Raw genomic sequence first — 17192 nt, 5'->3', positions numbered from 1 at the left:
GTATCAATATATGGAGAGAAGCATTTTATTTGGTTAATCCCTTAGTCAATAAAGAAGTGAAAGAGGAAGGATATGGAGAAGTTAGAGTAGAAGAGGATGAAGAAGAAGAAGTTGCAAAACCTATAGAAGAAATTAGACAACTTGTGGAAGGGTTTGAACAAAAAAATGTTGTCACCATAGAGGACATTCCTAATTCATCACTACATGATCAAAATGTATTAACATAAGAAGGCTTGAAAAATGTTGAGCAGGACACATCTCTACCCAACATTAATCCAATATTGTTATAATTCATTGATTATCCAAGGATTGAAAATGAAAAGATTGATAGTTTGGATGTTACATTAGTTACAGAGGATAAAAGTGCCAAGTAACTAAGAAAAACTAGAATTTTTTTTCCACAATTCACTTGTATACCTACATTGTAGACAGAGGCAATGATTGTAGAGGAGTTGATAGAAGAGCATGAGTGAACAAAAGAGTAAGAAGCTACACGAGCTCTTATATAGTTTTTGAGTGTGAAGACATCATAATCATTAAATGGTGCACCTGAATAGTAGGTGACATCTACTCATGTGGAACAACAACAACTATCTAGATCGATTGACAAGGTTAAACAATTACAATTCTCACTTCTAAGTTATACAACCCCATGATCTTAGATAGTGACACATTTAGAAGAGATGGAAAATGAGTCAATAAGTCTAGATAAGGTAATTAATTTACCTATGGATGACTTTTATAACTTATCATTGGACTAAATGTAGGAATTACAAATTTTTTTGAGCTGTAAGGCAAAACAAGAACAACTACATAGAGAGCATAAAAAGAAACATGTATTACAACTATTAGAGATATTTTTGTAGATGCATTTGGAATAACTGATTTGAACAATCAACATCAAATTTTGGATTAGTTGGTGTATATTATTGACAAGATTCAATTAGAAGATATAGAGACTAATGATAAATTGATGCAATGGTTTGAGAGACGGTTTGAGAAAAAAATATTAGAGAAAGTCTCTCATGAAATTATACATTGACAAGCAAAGCTTTATAACTTAGTTATACAACTAGAAGCAATTTTGAAAACTATTCATACTTTGTATATGAAGCTACATGAAATTGAATTCTTTACAATAGATAATCAATGTTCCATTGATTAATTAAATGTCGATATGCAGATGAATGTTACTTCATTAGGCACAAACACAAGTTCAAGATCACATTCATACAATATGTTGACACTTGGCAACCAAATATTAATTGAGCTTGTGACCAAAGATAATGAAATAAATAACAAGTTGATATTAATTCAAGTTCAATTGTTACCATGTTTGGAAATTATTCAGAAAGAAGTGTCTCTAGTACAAAAAATTATGAAGAAAGACACATATTTTCCACACATTGAAGATCTAATTGATCTAGCAGCCAAGCTAGAAATTCAAATTCAAGTTTTGGAGAAGGTAAAGGTATAGTAGAATAAAGCATTTGCAAAGATTTTGGCAAATTGTGTTAAATTTTTTGAGAAAAATAAGTTAACCCTAGTAGCCTCAAGCCATTAGTGACAAAAACAAGGGAGAAATGTAAAGGGGAAATAAAATGATAGGGAAATGAAATCAGATTTAAAGACATCCAATGGAACAACATCAGTACAATTAGATTAAAAATCCATATTATAGTCTCAGGGGGAGTATTTTATAGAAATAATTATTCATGAAAAATTGTTTTTGCCACTAATCTCAAATAGTGATATTATTGATCTCTACACCTAAATTTCCTATTAGTGTCCAAACAATTAGTCATTTACTAGGCAAGGATGAATGGTCATCTTAATGATCAAGTCATCTAGTAAAGGCCAAGCATATAAGGACTTTTTAAATTTTGCATTACATGTTGGACAAGTCAGGGATTTCTGACTACCTTAGGTAAGATCGAGTGCATATGGAAGCTGATCATGCACAACTAAGACCAAGTGAAGTGGAAGGAAATTTTATCAAGTAAACAAAAAATATCAAACATGTAGAAGTTGAGTGCCATATGAGTTTGTAATTGCACATACACTTATGTAAATAATTTTTTGGCCAATTTCTATATATATTTAATGATTATAGAGATAGTTAAGATAAAGTTTACACATCTATACATAAGGCAATAATCCCGTGGAAAGCAAATCCACCAATCAAAAAATTAGAAGGAAAATGACAAAAGAAGATGAATATGAATTATTGATTATGATCTAGAACTTTCAAAGATTGTCTATTTAAAGAGGGTTCTAACCCTATAATTAGTGTGAGATCATAAGAGTGAAAGTTAATGTTCAAATACAGAGCGATCAAGGAGAAAAGAGAGGAAGAAAGGTTTAAGTATGAAAGGAGATCAGATAGAGAAATCCAAGAAATGAATGGAAAAATGAAGATATTAGATTAAGAAATCAATTCAAGACATTGTACATAGGAGATCCAAAATTAGCTTGCAGAGCAAATCAAGGGTCAAGAACTAAATCAAATTTTAACAAGATTGAGTTAGGGAAAATCTCTTAACTTAGTGATCCAAATAGGTCCATATAAATCGCCTAATAGAGTCCTTACTTAATTGTAAGTGTAAAATCCTTTAATAGGGTAAGACCTAATAGACTCAATATCTTTAATAGGGAAGAACCCTCACATGGTAGATAATTGGATATGATTAGACATTGTAACCCTAACAGGTTAATTTTATTGGTGCAATAGTGAAGATTTGTGGGTTTCATCATCTTCATATTGAAGTATTTTTGGGAAACCAAAATCATTTATGTTATGTGTTGAATCTTTTCAAGGATGTGATGTTTTCATTTACAATTCAACATTACAACTTTTGATGTTAGATTTAAGATATGAGATGTTTTAGATGTGAAATCAATAATTTTGTTTTGTAAGAAAAAGTTCAAGATCATAATTCAATCCCCCCTCTTAGTATTTTGTTTCCCAGTAAATCCTTCAAACAACCAAGACCTCAGATAACTCAATAGATGAAAGAGAAGAAAGAACACAATCAAGCTATGTTGGATATTGCATCAACCCTAAGCTATATCGAGTTTGATGACATGGGTCAGTGCAAGAAGTTGGGTCTCACTTTTGGCTTAAAAGTGAAAGTGTTTTTCTTGTTTTTGAAATATTTTGTCAATTGATGCCAAAATTTGAGCCATTTAGATATTAAATATAAAAAAAAAATTAGGAATAAAAATTGTAGTGCCTGGGATCTTCTTTTTGAATATGTAATTTATTTGTATACACATACGATAGATTATTTTTTTGGTATGGATCTTTAAAAACCACTTTTTCAAAATGCCTACTTCAGGACCATACCATGCTCGTGTACAGACACCATAATTTGACACAACTAAATAATTTTTTGTGAATCCTTTTAAAGGAAGTTACCTGACACACCAAAGTTTGATGAGAATATTTTTCTTCAATTTTTTAATGAATATTTTTTAAAATTAATTTTAAATTAGCTATAAAGTTAAATTTTAAAACCTCGTGTATGGACACCATAATTTGGTCAAAATTTCACTTTTTTCAATTTTTTTTTTTAAACTTAAAAAGAATTGAATGTAGATTGATGACATATAAATTAATTTAAGAAAAATTATAAAATAAAAAAGTTATTAAAGTTTTAGTGAACATTGCTATTTTACATTAAGGTACCACTTTTGATTAAAAAATAATACAAAAATAGTAAATAAAATCATAACACTATAAAATTTATAATTCTGAAATTAAGACAATGAGAGCTCTAATAGGTTTTTTTTCGTAAAAAAGTTTGATTGAGAAGACCATCTAAAAATTATGAAAAGGCATGAATTTGTTAGTTCAAAGCCTTAGCCAAATCTTGAGAGACCAAGGCATAGGCTTGGTCTCACAAACCTTGTCCCAAACCAAAATCTAAGGGGGAAAAAAAATCTCGCCTCATGTTGTAAGAAATTGGCACCCATTATTTGAAATTCAAAAAATGGGTACCCATTTTGAAAAACTAAAAGCAACATGTGAAATTCCCCCCAAAACTAAAAAAATTGAATTTTTTAGAAATAGGTACTCATTTTTTACTTTTAAAAAATGGGTACCCATTTTTAACTTTTAAAAATTAGGTACTTGTTTTGAAAAAATTCAAATTTTTATTTTTTTGAGAAACAGGTACCCGTTTTTTGAAAATAAAAAATGGGTACCCAATTTAAAAAAAATGGGTGCTCATTTTTTAAGTTTAGAGTTGGGTACCCGAGCTAAAAATGGGTGCCCATTTTTAAAAATTGGGTACCCATTTCGAAGAGGTCTCATTCGACGGATTTGACTTTCGTAGAATTATGACCCAACTTTGTGCATTCACCCACATAAATGAGTGCACTAATGCTAAGAAAATATGGGATACACCGTAGAGTATCTATGGAGGAGAAAAAATTGTAAGAGTTAAATAAAAAATCTTAAGAGGCAAATTTGATGAGATGAGAATGACAAAAGGTGAAACCATTTCTCAATACTATGGACGAGTTAAAGAAGTTGTGAAATCTATAAGAGGATCCAATGGAAATATTGATGATAAAACTATGATTAGCAAGACACTGAGAACCCTACTTCCTGTTGTTGTTTGAAACTATTGAGCAACAAAATGCTCAATATCATAGTGAAATTACTCACACAATCTAAGGATTAGCCAATTCCTAGTAGAAATTACATGAATAAACCACTTTGACCCAACTTCAACAAAACCAAAGGATGGTTTCCTCCTCTTTAGGCTCTGCTAAACCAAGGCGGGTATACCTAGGGATGATGAAAATGAAAAATGTGGTACGAAATTATCTTAGTTTCATTTTGATTCTCATCTTCTACCTTCAGGCACATACACAGTTTATCACTTTTCTTTAAAAGCTCTCAGATCTATATGCAGATCTGGTTATAAATCTCTTATTAGTTTACAAGTATTCCTAGAATTAGTGGCTATCTAAGACTTAGAAAACTATATGCAAATGAGTGGTAACCAACATTTGTAACTTTAAACAAAATGGAATTAAATAATTTTGATTTAAAAAAAAAATTGAGCTGATATGTAGCAACAAAATTCACCCTTGCCCATTTCTGACTCATGTGACCAGTGCCTTATCCATTGGGCAGAAAATTGACTATTGGCAGGAGATCTAATTCAAATAACTTGCAAATGAATAAATCAATTGTAATCACCCATTTCCCTTCTTATGAAATATCCCTTTTATAAGCTCACAAACCCTACTGATTCACTGAAGCATTTCCATAATTCCTTGAATTATAAGCAACAATAAAACCAACATATAACCCATCCAGATTGCATTCAGGCAATTAAACCTTATTTAAGTGACTTCAAAGTAAACAAACTCATAAAAAGGAGACATAAATTGGTGACACAAAAATAGTGTTAATACCCCTTTGTATTATCCTTTTGAATGACTAATACAATAACCAATAAAATGCAAAGAAAAACCCAGAACATCTTGCTGATTCTGTCATTTCAATATCATCAGAGAGTACAAGTGGAAACAAACTTAAAACAACTACATACTATTGGACTGACTATCTGTACTTTTCTTGAGAAACACAAAAATTATACAAGTTTTTCAGACCCTCACATTGCCTTGAAAACTCATCTATATAAACATGAGTTGCAACAAGCAAAGGGCAAATGTGATTGACAGGTGTCCCTCAAAAATATATTTACATACACCTATAACAAAAAGACAAAATGCAAATAACAGAAAGGCTAATACATCAAACATTCCTTTGTGGGTCCCTTTCTGTTACATCCCTTGGAATCGAAAAAGTACAATGATTTGATTCTTCTATCAATCTAATTCCTTGGAATAAGTGACCATGAGGCTTGAAAGTAATGTGTCCTCTTTAGTTACCTGCAAGTTTACTTTAACTTGGGGATTTTCTTTGTCTTCATCATCAACTGTTAAAGTAACAGTTACACTCGCATCATCTTCTAACATCTACTCTATAGACATGAATTTATCTTTCGACTCATTATAAGTAGTGTCATCTAGCCAATCAAAATTTAGAATCTCCCTTTGTATAATTATTAAAAAATTTGAAACTGCCTCTATATCAACAAGGTTTTTCCTGATATCTTTATAAAATAACTATATTTTTACCAGCTCCTCATTTGTCCGGGCCCATAACAAATGACCAGTTTCATTAATGACTTTGTTCATACTTTCAAAAAAGATCTCATCTAGCTCTCTCTTCCATTCTTCCTTTTCCTTCACTTTATCAATGGTCTTTAAAGCACAAGGAAATAAATCAAACTTCTCTGCAATATACTTGGAAAAAAAAAATTAATCTTTTTTGAAAAGAATCTTGTTTGTCATCAAAACCTTGCAATTTATTTAGCAAATCAAAGATCTATTCTATTTGATGACATGAAAGTTGTATGATAGATATACACATAGTAGTGATATCTTTATTCCTTTCTGTCCATTTCTGCATAAGGGGTCTAAAACTACCCTCATTTCTCTTTAATTCATCATTAATAGCTGCAATCTTTGTCAATAAATCAAAAAATGATGGCCACTCAATCTTATCTACTAAATACATTATACCCTACCTTATTTTCTTCTTAGACTGATTATTTAGTTCTACATGCAATACATACAACTTATTCTTTTCTTCTTCAAAATCCTCTATAGTGTAGAATTGTGGCCTTTCAGGGGTATCTGGTACCTCAACAATTGGAGTGGACTTGAAAGGTTCAATAGGTGGCCTAGGGGGGTATACAATCCTGGGTCTTCTAGATTCTTCCACTTTTTCTTTTTCCTAGTTGTTTCTCCATTTGAGATACTTTGTTTTCTAATGATTGTATTTGCATACCCCTCTCCTTATATGGTTTCAATACTTCTTCAAACCTAGCATTTAGTTGAGAAAATCTATCATCTTCTTGGCCAGACACCACACTGCCAAATTTTAGCATTTCTGAGGCCATTCAAATATCTGCTTATTGCCTACCTCACTAGCCCTGAAAATTGTCAATGCACCAGTATGCTGTGCAGTAGAGATTTCTTGCATTCTGGTCTTGTCTCTTTTTTCAATTGACCAAATAAAAAGGGCTTGGTGGTCATCACTAAACTTGACTTCATTATGAGCCTGTAATATCTCTTCCTCAGTCTTAAGCTGGACATCCTTTTGTTTCCTTACTGAATAAAAAACTATGGCATTCACTACATCCCATTCAGGTAAAATAAGGACTCCTGATTGTCTAACTACTTGCCTTTCAACTTCAGGTGTAAATTGAGAAAAATCATTTAAAAACTTAGATTTTACCTCTTCTTTAATAACAGAGTCCGATTTATTAGGTTGCTCTGCCTTTATCTTTTCACAATTCTTCTCAAAATTTCCTATATTTAGCCTTCATAAAAATTGTGCAAATGCCCTAGACTTCACAAAATTTTCATCATTAATAAACCTCTCAGAGGCTTGGGCAACTATTGGATCAATTTCTTTACTTTGGTAATCAACAACAGTTAAATCCAAAGAAGGTGTAGGTGGTTCTTGTGGCTCACCAATCTCCAAATCTGTGGATATAACGATTACATCTCCCTCTCCACCAATTTGTCTAAGCTATTCTCTTAGAGATGTTTCATCATCAATTCTGATTGGAGACTGGCTTGGGGAATATTGCTCCATTTGAGAAGAAGACCCTTGCTCTAACTTTTGTCTTTTTGGAGCACTGGCTACAAGTGGGATTTTTGGCCTTGGTCTTTGCTGAGGAGGAACCTGTTGCATGTTCTAGGTCATTACATATCCTACCCTTTTCTGCAAAGTGTACTAACCTAGAGACATCATATTTCTACTGTTTATTCTCCTTTGCACCTCTATAGCCTTGTCTAGATAAGCCTTGGCATATGCATCCTTCTTCTTATTCATGGCTTGTATTATCACAACAAAATTATTCATCAATGCTTGCATCTTGGCTCCCCAATACTTCTTATCTTTCAATGGATCATAATGGGGGTCAAAATCATTAATGAATTCTAGGGTTTTGCTAAAGACTATCTATTTCTCCTTTCTCAATTCTTGTTCTTGCAAAGTAAGAACATTTCTAATCACATTCTCCGGATAGTAAACTTGTTGCACCATGCAGGAAGCTTTTATTCTCTCTCTTAAGAGGTCATAGAATCCTTCAGAATCAATAAACCTAGCATGAGATTCTGCCATGTTATATCTATCTAGGAACAAATTCAAATGCTTCCACCCTTTCCTTATGAAGACAAAATCATGTGCCATAGTAGCAATTGGAAAAAATGTACCTTTCTTGGGCAACTCCCTCTCATCTATAGTGCCTATTTTCCATAACAACTCAACTATTCCTATCTTCAGAGGCACATGAAATGGTAGCACATGAGGCTTTACCAAAAAGCCATATGCTCTTATTACTATTGAAACATTATAGGGAATTATATCCCCCCAATTATGACTAACCAGTAGCCCTTTTGCATGGTCCTTGGGTCTGACCAATTCTAATAGTGCTTGTGGAATTCTAGGGCTACCTCCTCTCAAAATAAATCTAAGCTTTGATGCAAAATATCTATCAAACCTCACATAACTGGCATCTGTAGCTTCTAAGGTCATATCCATGCTCCACAACTGTACTGGATTCCTCTCTCCATTCCTAGTTGTTTCTAGCTCCATACCCTTAGAAAAGAAGGCAAGTCCCTTATACAAACATACATACATAAGCAATGAATACCAACAAAAAAGTTTATCCACTTTTCCCCTTGCTATCCCCACCAAACTATTGTAAATCTCCTTTGCAAGAAAAGTAGAAAAATCTAGAATAGTGCTCATCCCAAATTGAAGAGTTTGAGCCATTATGAGGACAATTAAGCCTGGGATTTTCTCGACTTCATCCATTCCAAAAATCTTACAAAGAGAAATATATAATGCCTGAGCCCTAGGGTTAAAATGTCTTTTCAGTAACAGCTCGGGTGTGCTAGCAGTAATCACAGACAAGGTTCCAACTTTACCATCATGCTCTTGTAATGCCCCTATCCTTAGGTATATTCTTTGTGCATCATATCTTTCTTGCAAATCATCCATATCAATGATCTCATTCACAACATGGTTAGGGTTGAGATTAAAAACTTCACTGAGCAGCTCAAGGAAAACCCTAAAAAGATTCACTCTAAAATGATTCTTCACCCACCCAGTAATAGGATCATATTTCTTAGCCAGGTCAGTCAATAGATCACTATCAAAGAAAACTATAGGGACTGTTAATCTTCCAATTTTGAATTCCTAGAAATTGCTCATGGGGGTACCTAAATTCCTTTCTGCAAACTATTTTTTGAACAATTGCAAACCTCCCATAGATACTTGGGCATTTGTTACCCAGTTTTCCCTATCATAGAAACCCTTAGTGAAAAATACCCTAGGGTTCTTAGGAATGAGTTCCCTTCCTTTAGTTATTTCATTTACTAATAAGAGAAATTGTTCCAGGAAATCATCATGCATAGCCCTCTTTAAATAATTAGTCTGCCCAGAAAATCCCATCTGTGGAGGCATTTTTAAAATTTCACACTCTTACAACAACAAATTCTAGATTTCTTATGGTTACACATTACTTACCCGCTAAATTTTCCCTTCTTCTTTCGCAACTTTTTCTACAAATTTGTTAAAACTACTGTAAAATTCTATGCCCTAGCTTTGGAAATCCTTTCGCACTGAGAGAATCTGCAATTTTGTGACTCAATAATGGCGAATTCTCATGTTATACCTATGCATTAAGGTCGCACGAAGGAACTCTGAATCATATTAACTCATGTAGCCATTATTTTCATGTTTGTGCTTCAACTTTGAATTTCACCTGTTGATCCTATGATGATCGGATGACTTTATTTGAAAACACAAAAAGATTTAAAAATTTTAGAGCACTCGACCATGTGTCAAAAGGGCGCATGCCCACATTATTTAAAATTCTTGCAACTTCTTATTGTGGGCAAGCGCTCTCCATCGATCTTACTCAGATTGACGATGGGCCAAAGTCCTTTTCTTTGACGGCCCACTCAGCTAACTTAACCAATAAAATATCATCCTTTTATCAACATTCTTTGATAGATTTGACTACGACATTTAAAATTTCAGCGCCCATGACATCACTGCTTTCAACTTGGCATACCTGTCATATTCCACCAATGAGTGCACTTTACTTCATCTAACCTTTCCAGCATGACATGACTCAGTATTCCTTTCAAGACTCAGTCCCACTTTGCCATGTGTTATAGAGGGGCTTTCCCACATTATTTAAAATTTGAGCAGTTCCATATTGTGGGCAAGCCTTAACCCTTGATCTTGTTTAAATCTATGGTGATTAAAATTTTTGCATGATTGTAATACCTAGTCAACTAGTCGAACCAATGAGACACTTACTTTCTATTCCAACTCACCTGACAACTGCCATGGAAGACAAGCTATTATTATCTCCTAAGAAAGGTGAACCCATGATGTCACATTGTGCCACGTGTCATGAAGGGGCTTGCTCGCATTGCTTAAAATTTGTGCATTTTCATATTGTGGGCAAGCGCCAGCCTTTGATGCTTGCTAAATCAATGATCACAAAATTTGAACTGAAAAATATTAATATCATTAAAAGGCCAACCAATGACATTGCAAGAAATTCAAAACATGCACAAGGAATACTGACAACTTTGTAAAAGGTTTGATTACTTCTGACAACTTAAGAACTTTTGCGGTGCACTGAGATTTGAACATCAACAGGGGCTACATGTCAAAAAGGTGCTTGCATGCAATATTTAAAGACCTTATAGCTCCATATTGTGGGCAAGCCTCAACCCTCAATGTCAAAAGGATCTATGATGCTCGAAAGAAATTGCAACTTGGGATTTTTCCAAATAAAATAATGCAATTAAGGCAAACTTTATAAGGTTTATTAAAAAGATGAATAAAGGTATCTTTGCGCGGATAAACCTTAGCATAACAATGTCCTGCCAAAATGTATTTGAAATATTACTTTATAAGGTTTTCAAAGGCTAGGGCAAAACAAGACAAGGCATAAGGGTTTCTATGGTGAATTTCTAAGACACAGAGACTAGGCTATGAACTAGGGCAATCTAAGGGCTTGAAAAATACAAGGAACAAAACCCTAATTTGCAAGACACAAAGACTCAAATGATTTTTCAGTAAAAATTTCCCAATTTTTTTGCATTGTGAAAAATCAGACCAACACTTCTTATTTATTCAATTAGAGTTTCTACACTGCAAGAACTAAGATGTACCCCTAGTAACAATATAACCTTAGAAGGATTAGTTGGTAGGCTTACTACTTTTGAATTGGCAAAATTTGATAATTTTACTCCTAGTACTATTGAATCTAATTTCAAATCTCAACTGGTTCTTAATAAGAAAGGAATAGGAAAATGTATGAATAGTGATAGAAATATTTCTAATCTTGATCTTGATGAGCTTGAAGCATTTATGGCTAGAAAACTTCCAAGCGGAAAAAGGAAAATACAAAGGTAAACTTCCTATAATATTCTTATATATAATAAATTTGGCCATATTATTACAAGATGTCCTAATAGAGAAGAAAAGGATGAAAGAAGGGAAAACAACTATAATACAGAAGAGATGATAGAGACAACAAAAGAAACAAGGACTACAAAGACAAAGGTAATAATTTTTTTTATATTGCTAAAGATGATACTGACAATGCGTTTGATAGTAATGATGAAGAAGTTATCTATGTTGCTCTGATAGAAGATTCTAATGAAGATGCAACAACTACATTAATTTTATATGTGAGTAAAGGTGATAGATGGATAATTGATAGTGTCTTATCACAACACATGACTAGTGATAAAAGTAAATTTGAAACTATGGAACAACATAAAGGTAGTTGTGTTAAGTTTGGTAATGGTGCACCATGTCTTGTGAAAGATAAATGATCAATACAATTGATTGATAAGATCAAGAGTGACAATGTTTACTGTGCTGAATGATTTAACTATACTTTGTTGAGTGTTTTACAGTTGAATAAATCAGGGTATAAAGTTGAATTTCATCACAAGAAGGCCAAGATATTTGATTCTTTTGGTGAACTAATTGGAAGTGGATAACATACAAGAGGTAACTTGTTCTATCTAGATTTAATTGATGAGACATGCTTGTTTGCACAATATGATGATATATGGTTATGGCATAAAAGGTTATGTCATATAAAATTTGATAATTTGGTAAGCATTAGCCAGATGAAAAGATTAAGAGGATTACCAAGATTGAAGAAACCTAATGATGCTATGTGTAAACAATATTAGTTGGGAAAAATGACAAAGTCTAGTTTCAAGAGAAAGACATATTTATCTAATGATATTTTGGAATTGGTTCATACTTACCTTTATAGACCTATTGGAGTGCAAAGTTATTGTGGAGATAAATATTTCATTCTATTTTTTGATGACTACTATAGAATGATGAATGTGATATTTCTTAAAAAAAAAAATGGTACTTTTCAATTATTTAAGTGGTATTTGGTAAGAGTTGAAAAGGAAATAGGTAAAAGGCTAAAGTGCTTGAGATCTGATAGAGGAGGAAAGTTTATCTCTAATGAATTCAACATATTTAATAATGATAGAGGAATCAAGAGACATATGTAAACAACTAGAGCCTCTCCAAAAAATGGACTGTGCTAGAACACTGATGATGGAAAAGACTATGTTACAAAAATACTTGAGAGAAGCTATAAGTACAATTGTCTACACTTTGAATCGATTACAAGTTAAGAATCTAAACACATTACACCCTTTGAGTTATGGTATAGGTATGCACCTAATGTGAAATATTTTAAAGTCAGGAAGTAAATGTTATATACAAAAGGACAATAGAAATGGAAAACTTGATGGTAAAAGTGATGAAAGAATATACCTAGGATATTCTACTAAGAGTAAAGCTTATAAGTGTTTGAATTCTAACACTAACAAAATTGTGGAAAGTGGAAGTATGAATGTTGTTGAATATACAAAAAAGAATGAAGTTGAATTAAAAAGGAACCTGAAGATTACAAAACATTCATATATGTCAATGAAGGTGTTCCATCCATCTTACCTAATGAGCAAGAGGATAAGGCTATCAAGAAACAACAAACTCTAAATGCCGAGTTACAACAACATGCTATCGAGAAATAAATTGTAGGTGCCAAGCGTCAACATAATGATGCCAAGATACAAGAAGAAGTTGTCAAACACAAGGAAGCCAATGCTAAGCAACCAGAAGTAGAAGAAGAGATACAAAATGAACTTGAAATTAATTTTAAAGATGAATCTAAAGAAGAAGAAAGAAGAAAAGAACCTACACTAGAAAAGTATGCAAGAAAACTAATGAGACCGAAATTTGCCTTTATTTTATGATGTTTAAGATACTTTTTTGATACTCTATTTATCTTTGTTAAAACATTTGTGGACCTATGTTTACCAAACCTATGATAAACCTATGGGGTAGAAACTATCCATCTTTTGCTAATATTACATATAGTATGCAATATTTCATATAGTTATCAAAATGTGCATTCTTATATTTGAATTTAATTTGATAAATGTTTATTTGAAAACATGTTTTGTGTTATAACTAACCCATTAATGAAGACTAAAAGATGATTGGAGGAATTCAAAAGCTAAGCATCAACAACATTTAAGGAGAAGAGAATGCCAAGGAGCAACCGCGATGGAGGAAGTTGTAATGGTTCTAGAAGACACAGTAGTGAGTAAGGAGGAACTATGAAGACTTATTACCTTCTCTACATTTAATCTATGGTGAGAAGATGCTCAAACTTTATTATTCCCACCTTAAGCCATTATTCCTTCTTCTTGCCTTCAATTGTTATCTTCCTATTTTCTCTCTTGCAGATTTTAAGCTAGGTTATTTACTTTTCTATTATGGAATAAATGGTGTTTTACTATATATATAGAAATCAACCCAAGTGTGTTAAGTTTTAGAACCAGTTAGAAGAAATAGTTTTTGAGAATAGACTGTTAACTTTTACAGTTGTGTTTTTCTAGTTCTATGTTATGTAATGAATTTCTAAATTGAATGAAATAGTTTTCAGCTTTTATCTTGTGTTAGTAGTTTAGAGAAGCCAACCAAGGGGGCCCACTTGGAAGGTGGATTAGATTAGGATAGAATAGATTTATTTCCAAGCATTCATTGTGTCTTAGTTAGAAGTTGCGAGTTCCTTCCTGTAGTATCACACTTTGTGAATGTTCTTGCATCATATGTGAGAACAGTTTTAGTGGACGAGCCAAGTTGGAATATTTGTTATCTTTTCATTATATTTCTAGTATTCATAGAGTTAAGGGTGTTAGTTTCCTACAAAAATAGTGTAAGTTATTTTCCTTGCATTTTTACTTTCTTACAACATAAGCTTAGTGACTCATTAAGAGACCTAGTACACATATTGTGTCGACCATTTCAAGTATACGTCCCTAGGTTGATAAGATTAAATGCACCTCATAGTGGGAGAAATAGTCCTTATTTTGAATATATTATTCCTAAGAAAGACCTAGCACATGACTATGATACACCTATTGTGAGGTGGGTCATTTTTGGCACCATTGCCGAGGATGGTGTCAAGCTAGGAGCATTTTTGAGTGATAGTTCCTACGTAAATTTTTTTATAGAAATCTCTAGTTTGAAGTTTCTTTCACTAGTGTGAAAATTTTAATTGCATGCATCGAAGAGGAAGACGACGAGATGAATATGGAAAATTTCTTCCATGAGGATCTGTTAATTTGAACGAAGAATTTGTAGAAGAAGAAGTTGAGTTACTTTTTGAAGACACAAGCCCTATTTTTCCTACATTATCATTATCAAGAACTAAACCAATAGATATATCTAGTCTTCAACCCTTCACTGAAGTATTGGCTAGTATTGTTGACAACACTACTCTGAATCTACTAGTTGTTAATCATCTAGTGCCCAATGTCCCTTTTCAGCAGCAACCTCCTAGTCTGATACCTCCAGTCATGGCGCAACCTACTTTTCTATTTCCTCTTCCAAGTCTTGTAACCAATGCTAATCTTAAGAACATACCTCCCATTTCTCTTCCAAAGTTTTATGGCCTTGCAACTAAAGACCCTAATACTTTCTTATTTGAATTTGATATCCTTTGTCATAGTTTTGACTACAACACTCATGCCCATAAGCCTAAGTTATTTCCAACAACATTGAAAGAATCAACTTTATGATGGTTTATGGGCTTAGGAACCAATGTAGTAGGAAGTTGGGATGAAATGCAAGCTCTGTTTCTAGATAAATATAAAGAATATTGTAAAGCATTTGGTTCAAGAGGGGATGATATCTTCAGGATATCATAGAAGGAGGAAGAAACATTGGAAGACTATGTTTCACATTTCTTATACACACTGTAAAATAACCCTCAACATACATTATCTGAAGATTCAGAAAGCTAGTCTTTCTAAGAGGTGTGAATGATGACTATCTAGAAGCATTGGACTTGATGGCTAGTGGTGACATGTATCAAGCTTCCTGGGATGATCTCAAGAAGATCTATCAGAACTATTCAAGGTCAACCATTAAGAAAGGTCGAGGACCTCATTCCACAGTCACTAAAGGAATTACTCAAGGCATTTCAAAGCTTGAGATATCTAACCTATTGTCAGATTTCAAACAAGATATCATCAACAATGTTGCTACACATCTGGATACAATGATTGCAAAAAAGAAACAAGTAGAAGCTAAATTACAACTAGCTAAGTACTATCCTCATTGTCTGAAGCAAAATAAGGATTGCCAATGTAAACTAGTTGCAAACATGGAGAACCAACATCTTCCAACTAAGTACGTCAAGATAGATGGAGATGGTGAGCAAGTATTCTTTTTTGCTCAACATCGACCATGGGCCCAATGTCAAGGTATACCACAAGACCCCTTGCAAAGTTAAAATTCATATGGAAATCAATGGAAAAATCATAATTTCCAAGGTCTTCCACAAAGTCAATCCAATTGGAACAATGCTGGGAAAAATAATCCATGAATATCCCAATGGCCTTAGAATTCCCAACCACCCTGGCCTAATCAATAGAGTAACCAATGGCCATAGAACCAACATAACTACTAGAAAAACCAACAAAACCAATGGAAACCACCCCAAGGGAATTGGCAGTCTACAAACCAATGGAAGGGATCTCAACAATGGCCTAACCAAAATACTAGTGCTCCATAATTACCCCCTCCAGTTCAACAACCTACTTTAATGCCACCACCTGCAAATCTTGGACCTCAAAAGAAAATACAATTACCAACACAACCTCAACCAAATTTGAATAGCCAATAACTAGAGTAGCCCATGTATAGTGTTGATGCTCAACAGTATCCTACTTACACCCTAAATGTTGTTGATATACATATGAGATATGGTATAACTTTACCAGTGCCTAAACTACCTCATATAACTGAAATACCAGATTCTCATGCAGCATCAGAACCTTCAGTTGCTGAACTTGTTGACTCAACTAATATCACCATGTCAACCCTAGCTCAACCAATAGTAGAACCTCCTTTTCTAGAAAAACTGATACAAAAGAAACTTGAACAAACTAAGGAACAACCTTTTGACATTGTTGATTGGTTGAAAAATATACATGTCCAAATACCACTATTTCAAGCTATTAGGGACATTCCAGTCTATGGAAAATCTATTAGGGAAGCCTGCTAGAAGAAACCTGGAAGGAAGAAGAAGGACCCCACCACAGTCCATGTTGTGGGACAATTGGCTGACATCATGCTAGGGAAAGTGATTACACCAAAATATTTTGATCCAGGAAGTCCAATAGTGAATGTAAGTACAAATGGTTAGTTTGTTAAAAATAATTTAATAGACCTAAGAGCTGCTATAAATGTTATGACCAAAGATACCATGAAGAAGTTGAAAATAGAAGGACTAAGGGCTACACCAACAATTCTGCAACTTGCAGATAGTTCTACTATCACCCCTGATGGGATGATAGAAAACATATTTGTAACCTTAGATTCTCTATAGTATCCTATAGACTTCATGATTTTGTCCCCTAATGTTAATCTATCTGGTTATCCTATCATCTTAGGTAGACCATGGTTAGTCACAGCCAATGCAAATATAATTGTAGATCAGGGAATATGACTA

This window comes from Cupressus sempervirens, chromosome 1 (genome assembly GCF_028749045.1).
Source record: "Cupressus sempervirens isolate cs-2001-9-10 chromosome 1, ASM2874904v1, whole genome shotgun sequence".
In the NCBI taxonomy this organism is placed as follows: Eukaryota; Viridiplantae; Streptophyta; class Pinopsida; order Cupressales; family Cupressaceae; genus Cupressus; species Cupressus sempervirens.
Note: the sequence above shows the minus strand (reverse complement) of the source record.